Below are 10,903 nucleotides of genomic sequence, written 5' to 3'. Positions count from 1 at the left end.
TGCAGCATAGCAATTACAGGAACCGGCGCCTAATCCCAAATCAAGTGAAGTCAACCAGGGGAAGAGGCGTCAGAATCTTATCAGGTGCTAAGGTATTTCCAGGTACCCAAAGAGACGAACGCAACGAAGTCCACGATGGAAGAGCTTGAGCAAGTTGCATTATTTGAAGAATTCTTAGAGAGGAAATTCCACTTGGGGACATGGCTGCACCCATCTCAGGTCTGGATTTATTCAATTTCTTAAATTTAATGTCGGTTGCTTTGCGTGGTCGCATGCGGATATGACAGGTATCCCGATGGATGTGGTCGTACACAAATTAAGCTTGGATCCCAGCATCCCTTCGGTAATACAAAAGAAACGCCTTATTGTATAGGCCAGAAATAAATTCGTCAAAGAAGGGGTAACTCGCCTACTTGATATCGGTTCGATCCGAGAGTTAAAGTATCCAGATTGGCTAGGTAATATAGTAGTAGTTCCTAAGAAGAACAATAAATTTCGCATATTCGTAGACTATAAGGACTTGAATAAGGTGGTCCCAAAGGACTCGTTGCCATTGCCAAACATCGATCAAATAATTAATACCACGGCCGGGCATGAGTTAATGAGTTTTCTCGATGCTTATTCCGGGTACAACCAAATTAAGATGAACCACGAGGATTAGGAAAAAACTTCGTTCATAAAGAATTTCGGCACATATTACTATAATGTGATGTCTTTCGGGCTAAAGAACGTTGGAGCCACTTACCAACGGCTCGTAAACAAGATGTTTGAAAAACAGATAGGGAAAACCATGGAAGTTTATATAGACGATATGCTTGTTAAGTCTTTAAATGCATGTGATCATCTTAAGCATTTGTAAGAAACTTTTGACATCCTGAGGAAGCATAACATGAAGCTTAACCCCGAGAAGTGTGCATTCGGGGTCAGATTCGGCAAATTCCTAGGATTTCTTATGTCACAGAGGGGAAGAATAACTTCGAATGGACCCCAGAATGCCACCAATATTTGAGGGATTTTAAAAGGTATTTATCAAGCCCTCCATTATTATCAAAGCCGGAGGAAGGTGAAAAATTATTAATCTACCTATCAGTCTCATAGGTAGCGGTAAGCACTTTTAGTCCGTGAGGACGAAGGTATGCAGTCTCCTATTTATTACGTTGGCCTTAGCTCTCATAGTCGCTGCTCGGAAGCTGAGGCCCTACTTCGAATGTCACTCGATAGTAGTGGTGACCACTTTTTCCCTACGAAATATCCTTCATAAACTCGAGCTCTCGGGTAGGTTGGCCAAATGGCTCGTCGAAATGAGTGAATTTGACATAGAATATAAACTTAGGACTGTGATTAAGTCACAAATTTTGTCCGACTTTGTGGCCTCATTTCAGTCCGGGATTGCTGCCTCTTGCAACCAAAGAAGCAGTGATGGTGTCAAAGTCGGCATCGAGAGTTTGGACCTTATTTAAGGAAGGAGCTTCCAACGTAAAGGGTTCCGGGCTTGGTATAATGCTAATCACGCCTTTAGGAGAAACCCTAAGGCAGACCATAAGAACGGTCCCTTTGACTAACAACGAAGCAAAGTATGGAGCTTTGATTGTAAGACTCGAATTGGCCAGGGGACTAGATTCTGAAGTCATAGAAATCAAATGTGATTCCCAGCTGGTGGTAAATATCAGGTATATGGGATCTTCGAAACCAAAGAGGAAAGCATGCAACGATACATAGCGAAGGTTCATGCTCTGCTTGCTCGATTCGGGGAGTGGTCAATTATGCATATCTCGAGGGAAGAAAATGCAGAAGCGGATGCATTAGATAACTGTGGCTCATCAACGGAAATGAAGGGATCGGACTCCGGGACGGTGGTATAGCTCATGCACTCGGTTCTGGACGTAGATAACTATTGTGAGGTGAATACGACTAATTTGGTCTGGGACTGGCTGAATGAGATCATTGATTATCTCGAACACGGGAAGTTTCCCGAAGACTCTAAGGCATCCGCGCGCTGCGCGCCAAATCAACACGATATAAATTTAAAGGAGGCCAACTATACATGAAATCTTTCCAAGGCCCACTAGCCCGATACTTAGGAACCTCTAAAGCTATTGAGAGAAGTCCACGAAGGGATATGTGAAAATCATTCGGGCGTAGACTCCTTAGTACTAAAACTGGTTATGGTAGGATACTATTGGCCCCGAATGGAACAAGACGCCAAAGCGTTCATGCAAAAATACGATAAGTGTCAATGTTACACACCACTAGTACATCAACCGGCATAACCATTGTACTCAGTTTTGTCTCCATGGCCGTTCATGAAGTGGGGGATGGATATCGTCGGACCACTGCCCCCCATTAAGGTAAGATTTCTTTTAATTTTAACTATCTATTTTTATAACTGGGTTGAAGCAGGTCCTTATCAGAACATCGGCGAACGAGATGTGGTGGATTTCTTGTGGGAGAACATAATTTGCAGATTTGGATTACCAAAAGAGATAGAATGCAATAACAGGCCGCAGTTTATAGGTGCAAAGTTCACAAAGTTCCTTGAATACTTGAAAATCAAAAGAATCATATCTTCGCACTACCATCCGAGCGCAAATGGTCAAGCAAAATCAACGAATAAAGTGATTATACAAAATCTCAAAAAAAGGTTGGAAACAGCTAAAGGTAAATGGCCTAAGGAACTACCTAGAGTGCTATGTGCGTACCGAACAACGGCCAAATTGAGCATAGGAGAAACTCCTTTCTCCCTTGTGTACGGAGTAGAAGCCTTAATCCCGGTGGAAGTAGGGGAGCCTACCTTGAGATTTTTCCAAGCAAGTAAGGAGACAAACAATGAAGCAATGTTAGTCAACTTAGAGCTACTCGATGAGCGCAGGGACTTGGCGAATATAAGAATGGCAGCCCAAAAGCAGAGAATAAAAAGATATTATAATCGAAGAGCCAACCTCCGTTATTTCAAAGTGGGAGACTTGGTTCTAAGGAAAGTAACTCAAAATACCCGGAAACTCAACGCAGGAAAGCCAGGTCCAACATGGAAAGACCCTTATCAGATTTTAGCTGTCACCGGGAAAGGTTCATACGAGTTGGAGAATCAGGATGGAGAAAAGTTGCCAAGCAACTGGAATGTGGCACACCTCAAGAGATATTATTACTGATAAACATCACTTGTACTGAAAATATGTGTTGCACTCTTTTTTCTTTCGTCCACTTTTTGTCCCAATTAGTTTTTTTTGGCAAGGTATTTAATGAGGCAGCAATGGAAAGCATACTACGAAGAAGGTTTCAACAACAGCAATAAGGCCTTTTAATAGCAAGGCACACAAGCAAAGAACACGCCAGAGCGGTTAGATAATTTTTTGCTCGGTAGTAAAGTTCCCACCAGGAAGCTAAGTTTACTACTGAACAAGGGTTACCCGACCGTTCACAAGTGCAAATCACTAGGGGATTGTTAGATAGTCTTTGGCTCGATAGCATAAATTCCTAAGGAGAAGTTAAGTTTGTTACCGAACTGAAGATTATCTAGCAATTCATTAGTGGAGTCCTCGAGGGTGTAAAAACTTCTAGTATTCCAATTCAAATTCTTCGCATTCGAACACATGGGGGAATGATATGAGGATACGGCTGCAATGACTGCCACGTCGATCGAAATACGAAAACCAGAAACATAGTTGTATCATCGGGACTAGGGGCTGTGCGGCCAGCCCTGTAGAAACAAGTTGTACAAATCAGCCACAAGGAATGACAATTTCTTTTTAGCATAACGAATGCTTATATACTTTTTGAAAAAGGAAGGAATAAATTAAAGTCCTCTTATTTTCAATCTTGTTTCTTATCTGAATGATGAATTGATTTTGTCATTTGAAAGCTAAACAAGTACTTCAAATGTTAGTGCCATAATGAACAAGAGACGTCCTCTTCAAGAGTACTGTAAACATAAGAGGGCCCTCTCTTATAAAATCCTCACGGTAAAGGGTTGATTTCGGAAGAAGTTGTGCCCGAAATCTAAATGCTTTCGGGGAAAAATACACTCAAAGCCTTGCATAATCAGACACAAACAGTAAAACTTGCACAAAACACTTAAGCAAGAAAGAACGCAAAGATTAAAACTTGCATAAATGTTCAAACAAAAGAACGCAAAAAGACTCATGCAATACTTGAGCAAAAGATATTTTTATTTATAATAAATGTGCCAAAACGGCACATGTAGAAAAGTTGGTAAAAGAAAACAAAAGCTAAACTGCTGCATTTCTGGAACCCGGAGAAAGAGAAGCATCCGCGCCCCCAAGGAAAGTGGGTAGATCCGCCGTTGGCTCTATAACTTGACCCTCATCAGTTTGGCCTTCAACATCTTCGTCTTCCGGTTCCTCTTCAGTTCCCAAGGACTCGAAAGCGGAACCAGAAGAACCGGAAGTATCATGCCCCTTTTAGCAGCTAACTCAAACTCACGGGCTTTAGCAATTTCGGCATCAAAGTCAATGACACATGCCTTAGTCTCTTCCAAGGTTTTTCTCACCATGATGTACATAACATATGTTTTTTCAATAACGAGGGAAACCGCTCGGCACTTGAGTTCTTCTTTAAGTTGGTTAACCTCGACAGAAAGATTTTCTCGGGTGTATCTAATGGACTGACGCTAACATCGAGTTCGCAAACAATAGAGATGAAAATTCGATTATGCTCAATGGTTTTCTTATACTTCTCCTCCAATTGGGCATATTTCACCCTGACAGTAGCAATCACTTGAGTTTTGGAGTTCAAGACTGCCTCCAAGTTGCTCAATCTTTCAGTAGAGGCAGCCTCGCAATCGGATGCAGCAAGAACGACACTGTGGACTTCAGCCCATTTGGCCCTAGCCTCTTCAAATTTAACCTTCAGCGAGCAAATCTCTTGGCTAAATGTCTCTACTTCTTTCTCGTTTTGCTGCAAACAAGCCTCCAACACAACGGCCTCAACAACTTTGGTTTCTAGTTCCGAGAGGCGAGTAGCAGTTTGGTCCTTCTCGGCGAAAAGTTGATCCCGCTCGGAGATAAGTTCTTCTTTTTCCCGAATCAACCTCTGGAGGCCCTCGGAAGCAAGGAAATTGGCATGTAAAACAAGAAAGGTGAACTCAAGTTATTACTAAATCAAAGATAGGAGAAATGACAAAGGAAATGAAGAGTGTACCACTGCGGCATTGTGCATGAAGTTGTTCTACAAGCACTCTCCCGAGAGAGCCTGTGTCTTTTCCCAATCTTTTTCTAAAGCCAAAGGATTCCGATAGTTAGTGAGTTCCATCAGCCGGGACAACAATTTGCATCCGGTAGAGAGTTGGAGAGTAACGCTCCTCCTCTTTTACAGATCTTCTGAGGGGGAAACATAATTTTGCCCTAAATTCCCATGAACTGGGGACTAGGGGAGAAATACATCCTCTTCTCGGAAAGAAGCGGCCGGTGGAGATGTAGCAATTATTGGTGGAAGAGTTGGTAAAGAAGGAGATGAAGCTGATGGTGTTAAAGGGTGAGAAGCAATTGCGGCAAATGCAGTGCTGGTGGTTGGTTACTCATTAACCGAAGATGGCAGGGACCCAGTACTTAGCCCCACAATACCGGGCATAATGACTGGGATCCGAAAATCGGAGTTGGAATTTTCCACCATTTCAAACTCCCCCCAGAGTGTCGAGGCATCGTCCTCAGTTGGTGTAACTAACTTAACAGATTGAGCAGTTTGTTGAGTTGAGGAAGGTCGTCGACTTCTATGTAGAAAAGCTCCCTTCTCGCTAGCTTCTCCATCATCGTCAATCATCATGGTATCTATGGCCGGCCCAGGATGAGGACTCGACACCACGACTTTCGGCGATGATTCGGGACAACATTCTTCACCCTCTTATTCTTTTCCCCGGCTGCGGAGGAACGCCTTCTTTTTTTGTTGCTTGTTCTCCGGCCGGGAACTCCGAGAAGAAGCACTCGCACCAAAAGCAGGCCTGGAGATGTCCAAAATTTTCTGAACCCATTGGTCCAAACCCTCAACCCTAGGGAGAACCCACCGAATCGCTGAGACAAGTAAAATAGGAAAAGTCAATAATGACGAGGAATGATCTTTAACAGAAGCAGAAACAAACTATATACTTACGAGTACGGTTCCACAATTCCGGGAAAGACGAAACCGAGGCCGGGATAATGTCACCGGAGGCAACTGAAACAAATCGTTCCATCCACCCACTGTCGTTATCATCATCCATGCTGGATGGCAGTGCATGGTGGCCTCACTTGCTGAAGTTAATCATCCGCCCACGAAAAATCTTGGGGGAATAGAGATTCATCACGTGAGCTAAGGTTAGCTCCTCCCTCGTTTCTTGGCACATGCGCCAAAGACAAGCAATCTTCCTCCACACTGAGGGACTCACATGTGCCAAACATACCTAGTAGCGGAGGCAGAGCTCCACAATAACGGAGTCAAGCTCTCTTCTCATAGAAAACTTCCCCAAAGTGAAGGGATACGTATAGAAGTACGTAAAACCCTTCTTGGGTAGGGTTACCAGCTCCGCCAGATCAGGAGCGATAATGTCTAAGTCCTGGTAATGGCAATCTTCCTTCACAACAGGAATATTGGAAGAACGGATGGAAGAAAGATATCTGCCAACGACCCATGTACGAGAGTTAGCAGAAGGAAATTTCTCTTCAAAGTTTTAGTTATGACAAGACTTCTAGGGATGATAGTACTCACTGTAAGAGGAGCAGCTTCATTGGCTTTGCTTTTGTTCTGTGAGGAACTGAGGTTTTTTGAAGAGGAAGTCATTTTATGTTAGAGGAGAAGGAAAAGATTTTCTGTTATGAAGAGACTTAAAGAAAGGTTGAAGAACAAAGTAAAAGTTGAATGAAGAGAGTTTGAGAGAGTTTGGAGAATTATGGGGTATCAATAAAGGAGGTTGATGCGTATAAGTAAAGGTTTAGTCGGCTAAATTCGTGTCCATAATTACCTCGATATCCGGCAAAAGTTATACTGAATCGTGGGATGACGCGTGTTTGGGGCATTAAATGCTGAGAGACGTGCGTCTAATCAACCGTCAGAAGATTTTCAAAGGAGGTCAGGAAATTCCACCAAAAAGAATATTTCTACCAACTTCCCGGTGACACAAAGTTATATAACCGAAAAGTAGGGGGACTATCTGTATAGGGTAAAATATGCTATGTGTAGTGATTACATAAGGGAGTGACACGTAGAGCCGAAGACAGAGGATAGCTAAAACCGAAGATAACTGTTCCACCTGTTACTGGAAGGAATGATGCCCATAAAGATGCAATAAATGCCTATCACCGGTAGCATTTAATAGAGAATATTCTATAGCATTTAGTACACTGCCCGTTATAAAGAATTTGTCATTCATACCCACTATTACACATTCTTCAATGGCTCTCATAATTGACATTAAAGAAGGGCATGATCCTAGGACCTTGTTCCCTAGGTGCAACTATAAATAGTGAGCTCCGTTATCGTTATAGGGGACACGAATTTTCTGGCAAGCTTACACTATAATCTATTCAAAACTTTATACAATTCTATCTTCTTGCTTTTTGATTTCATTATTGTTGCATCCGGAAGCCCTGCTCCTGGAATTACTGTATCTATTATTTCATCTTCATCTCAAGGCTAAGTATTGCATACTTATTCAATTCTCTTATTATTTTAGGATCAAATTAATTCACTTATTTAGAAACCACTTATAAATTTAATTATACTATTTTACGGGTAAACACCCTGTTAATGGGTCAACAAAAAAAAGAAAGAGAGAGATGGAGCTTAGAGAAAACTGTTGAAATTATTATGACGTAAAATATCATGAAACAAGTGACACATTCAAATCATGGTAAATATTTATTTGCATCCAATTAAGATATTTAACTTTAGCAGTTATAAATTAAAGTAGGAATACATCTCACCTAACGATGTTTAAGTGATCAAATTTATTCATCTTCATCTCAAGGCTAAGTATTGCATATTTATTCAATTCTCTTATTATTTTAAGATCAAATTAATTTACTTGTTTAGAAATCACTTATAAATTCAACTGTACAGTTTTACGGGTAAACATCCTCTTAATGGTCAACAAAAAAAAGAAAGAGAGAGATGGAGCTTATAGAAAACTGTTGAAATCATTATGACGTAAAAAATCATGAAACAAGTGACATATTCAAATCATGGTAAATATTTATTTGCATCCAATTAAGATATTTAACTTTAGCAGTTATAAATTAAAGTAGGAATACATCTCACCTAACGATGTTTAAGTGATCAATGCTTCTAAGAAAAGTACATATCTTATACTCATTGATTTTGTCTAAATATTTGGTACGGGAAAATTTTAGCCGTCTAAGTCATTTCACCGCTTTCTTTTACAAAATGCAGAAATGGCCACCAATTGCCGAAGAACTAGAACTATAAGATAGTGATTTAATACAATGACCATCTTACACTTGAAAAAAAAAAATCTGTATCCGCACATCTGATCCTCGTTTCGCATTTGAACAAATAAGAAACTATATCCTTTACTATTTATACCTCAAGGTTTGCAGAATTCTTAAAGCCAAGCTTTGAGTGAGCAAATGTTAGCAGATAATATTACTTGTATGCATGTGTAGCGAAAAATTCCCAAACAAAACCAGAAGTTTCGTCCAACTCAAAGAAAGAAGACAAAACATCCAATGGGCCCAGCATTAATCCCATATTGACTAAGGACCTACTCGTTACCTTTTACTCATTGGTATCTTCTGATTTCTTTAGTTAAACTATATCACACTTACTATTTGACCAAAAAATATAGATATTGGTTCAACTAATTAAATTTATACAAATATGATTAATCTTAATTAATAATAATATCCCAAATATGAAATTCTCAATAATGTGATGAATAATACGTAGATCTATTCCAAATGCAATGACGGTACACAATGAACAATATTTAAGAACCCAAACAGAAGTAATGTAGCATTGAATAGTGATGAATATCAATAAATGACATTTATGTAAATGGAACGAATGAGTCATCCGAGAAAGGATAAAATCAATGGATGTTCTTTCTGACAATGATGAATGATGGACAAGCCTTTGAATATCCGAGTTATTCTCGGATCTAGTGGGAAAGTGTGGACAAGAATCTTAGTGAAAAGGTAATTTTTGTAGGCTTGTAATAAGACCAGATTCTCTCTTTAAAGTCAAAGTATGTTCTTTTGGTTTTAACTGACTATTTCTATAAATGGGTGGAAGCAGGAGCGTTCTCCCAAATATGGGAACAAGAGGTAATTACCTTTATATGGAGGAACACTATCTGCCGATTCGGCCTACCCAAGGAGATCAACTGTGACAATGGACCCCAGTTCACGGGAAAGAAAATCGCCAAAGTCTTCGAGAAATGGCATATCAAGAGGAAAGTTTCAACCCCATATCACCCAGCGGGTAATGGACAAGCAGAGTACTCCAACAAGTCCATACAAAATATCATGAAAAAAAAGTTCGAGGACGCCAAGGGACTATAGCCAGAAATACTGCCAGAAGTATTATGGGCATACTGAACAACTCCGAAGACGAGCACAAGAGAGACGCCCTACTCTTTGGTCTATGGGACTGAGGCAGTAATACCGGTCGAAGTCGGAGAACCCAGCCTAAGGTACTCCCATGAAAGCGATACGAGTAATAATGAGAGTAGAAGATCGGAACTCGACGAAATCGATGAACGAAGGGATATGGTATATATAAGAATGGTCTCCTAAAAACATCAAGCAGAACAATATTACAACAAGAAAGTAAAGGTCCGGCCGCTTAAAGTCTGGGACTATATGCTGAAAGCCAAAACTCAAGCGAGCAAAGACCCCCGGGAAGGCAAGCTGGGAACAAATTGGGACGATCCGTATAAAATCACAGCCAAAGCAAATAAGGGTTTATTCTAACTAGAGACAATGGAAGGAAAGCAACTACCAAGCAATTGGAACATCAGCCACCTAAAATATTCAACTTTTAAGAGAAAAAGTGTCCCTCAAGTCGCACTCTTTTTCCCTCACTTGAGTTTTGTCCCATTTGAGTTTTCTCAAGGAGGTTTTAACGAGGAGGAAAAGGGAACACTTTGAGTCGAAGTACGCGAGGGAGGGACTATTTTTGCTCTTCATTGCTCGACTCCTCAATACTCTCCAAGTCAAATAATCAAGGGACTAGATAGACTGGGACTGGAATGCCAGCCAACACCCAAAATCTGTAACTTTCTCCATGTATGTAACCAAAGCAACAACGTCATAGTAATAGGAAACTTACGTTTATCATAACACCTTTTTTGTGTTAAGGTTATGTTCGACCCCGCTCGAACAACACCTATCAGCCCTCGGCCATGACTATAAAAAGGTTACGTTCGACCTCGCTCGAACAACACCTATCGGCCCTTGGCCACGACCAGGAAAAGGTTGCGTTTGACCTCGCTCGAAAAACACCTATTGGCCCTCGGCCACGACCACAAAAAGGTTGTGTTCGACTCTGCTCAAACAATACCTATCGGCCCTCGGCTACGACTACGAAAAGATTATGTTCGACCTCGCTCGAACAAATACCTACCGGCCCTCAGTCGTGATTTAATGAAAGGTTATGTTCGACCAAGATCGAATAGACACCTATCGGTCCTCGACCATAATTTAATGAAAGGTTAAGTTCGAATAAACACCCTTCGGCCAAATCTTAATGAAGAAACACACTCGACCTATATAAACAAAGGGTTGATATACCCATGAATATTCGGCTCCAAGGCCACGACCAACTAAAAGACAATGACAATGAGAAGGACAAAAAGAAAAACGAGCAAACAACATAAGCAAAAAATATACAAGTACAGAAAATAAACCACAGGAATGGAAGAAGATGCAAGGAACAACTTTGATATTTCATACTTAAA

The sequence above is a fragment of the Nicotiana tomentosiformis genome, chromosome 2 (assembly GCF_000390325.3).
Source record: "Nicotiana tomentosiformis chromosome 2, ASM39032v3, whole genome shotgun sequence".
NCBI classification, from domain to species: Eukaryota; Viridiplantae; Streptophyta; class Magnoliopsida; order Solanales; family Solanaceae; genus Nicotiana; species Nicotiana tomentosiformis.
Note: the sequence above shows the minus strand (reverse complement) of the source record.